General features: G+C 38.5%; 1 protein-coding gene across 1 annotated transcript in view; it reads left to right on the forward strand.

The window, feature by feature from the left end:
* The window catches only part of LOC144973019 (uncharacterized), a 30,277-nt gene extending 28,884 nt beyond the window's left edge, over window positions 1-1,393 (forward strand). The window contains exon 2 of the transcript XR_013645467.1: window positions 1-1,393. This exon is cut by the window's left edge and continues 773 nt beyond it. The gene's annotated coding sequence lies outside the window, so the exon portion shown is untranslated.
* The last annotated feature ends 804 nt before the right edge of the window (window positions 1,394-2,197 follow it).

Genomic DNA, 2,197 nt, shown 5'->3' on the forward strand with positions numbered 1-2,197 from the left:
CGAGAAAACTGGACCTCAGTTTTCTAAAGATGCAAAAGTTATGCGTATGATCACTGTCTTGATGACACTGTTCGTAATTTGTTTCCTTCCAATCGCATGTTTTGCATTGTACGAGAAAACTGGTTTAAGGTTTGGTGGTTTTGTAAAACCTTTTATAAACGAACTAATGCGTAGACTTATGGTATTTCTTGAATTCATTAATACTAGCTTCAACATTTTTATCTTTTACAAAATGAGTAGAGAATACAAAGATACATTCCTCAAAGTCTTCAAGTGTAAAGAGTAATGAAATTACACATATCTTCATATGGCCCAAAATCTCGTTCACGTAGACATTGTTAAATAAACTATAGATTTCAATTATCTTCATTTCACCACTTCTTCATAAATTATGAATGTCCGCTTAACATATAGAAGTGAATGTTATGAATTGAACCAGTGATTTATCATAAGTGACCTAAAGTTGAAAGACGGTGTCGTGTCAGTGTAACACGATTCCAAATAACAAGAGATGAAATGAGAAGGAAAGTGCCAGAAGACAATAGAGAATAAAAATTACGTTACGGCAATGGGTGCTCGAACCCGCGACCTTACTGGTACGACAACTCACGCTCTCATCGGCCAGGCGGAGTAATCGTACCAGTAAGGTCGCGTGTTTGAGGAGAGGTGGATAGAGGATAGCCCACACAGTTGAGTTACGCTCTCCCCGGACAAGCGGAGTTATCGTACCACTAAGGTCTCGAGTTCGAGCTCAAATCGCGGCCCCGAAATTTTTATTCTCTATTGTCTTCCGACATTTCCAACTCACTTCATTTCTTGATATTATCAACATAAGTGCCTCTCCACTCACTTTTCTGAATTAAGATTCCAAATAGTGATTTTACAGTAAAAATGGCGAGAATTGTGGAATTTTTGGTCTTGTCATTTCAAAAAGATATATCTAATCTGCCATACTCTGAAAGAAAAACACGTCGCGAAGTCCCGGGGTTGAGAGTTTGCCAGGACGAGGGTCATTTTAATAGATCGATTTTTGAAGGACGAGTTTTACAACATACACTGAACCCAAGTCTCATACTTTTGTCTGTAGGTTCAGTTTTGAGTATCAAGTCTTCTACGAAATAATACCGTATTGAGGCAATGGATTTTATACATAATATTTGTAGTGGTCAAGAGATAATCTGTTACAAACTGTACTGACCACAAAACGACGATCTGCAATGTAAACACCATCCTGGAGATATTGTGGTAAACCAACCGCTTTTTAAAGACTTTTCCTCTTCTCAGAAAAGAACAGATATTTGAAGTGTAGCTTGTAATATTCATACAAAAGCGTTTAACAAAAATACTCACAACACCGACCCGCCACATTAAAAAGTACCAACATACAAAACGATATGTAATCTTGAACTTTTTTTTTTTTTTTGGGGGGGGGGGGGGGGGGGGGGAATTGCATTGTCGCCGGTTATGCTCCTAAGCTGTGAAGTGAGTGCATTCAATTTCGTCTCCGTTCGGTTCCAGTTCGCGAATAACAAGTGTGTTATAGAAGCTGTGCATTTCTGTAATTTACTCACAACAAACACATGAAGCATACCAGCACACAAAACTACGTGTAACCTAAAACCTTTACATTACTATTCATACATTTATTTAATTAAAACGTATAATCTAAAAGGTGTTCTAAAACCATTAACAAAGAAACTACGTGTGTTGATTCCCTTTGCTGATATAAAACGGAAAGATTTTTAATTCCGAGATAAATCGTTCGCGTTCGATTCCTGATCAGTTCGGCAACTGAAAACGACAGAGGTCACTCACTTTGCTATGATAAAGGAAGAGACCGATTGGGAGGAATGGTCAACTGAGAGCAAAATGCACCTGAAAGGAAAATGAATGCACTCACTTTACAGTCTAAGTTGTGCCCATATGTGACCATTTTTATGAAGTCAATCAATATATGAAGCTAACAAAATGGTAGACTTCAGCGTGGAGAGGAATGTGGAACAGGGAAACACCAAAAAGAAGGAAATATCATAAAATATCCCTCCAAAGAATGCCTGCATTCCACAATGCCAGGAAATATTGGGTGTCCTCAAATCGCCTCTTATGGCAGAACTGCATCAAAGATGGGCAGATGAAGAATTGGAACAGTGATGCCTACGGAAATGTCAGGCAGCTCCAGAGACCAGCAATCATATCG

Source organism: Berghia stephanieae, chromosome 5 (assembly GCF_034508935.2).
Source record: "Berghia stephanieae isolate SIO BIC M18660-M18661 chromosome 5, UCSD_Bste_1.3, whole genome shotgun sequence".
In the NCBI taxonomy this organism is placed as follows: domain Eukaryota; kingdom Metazoa; phylum Mollusca; class Gastropoda; order Nudibranchia; family Aeolidiidae; genus Berghia; species Berghia stephanieae.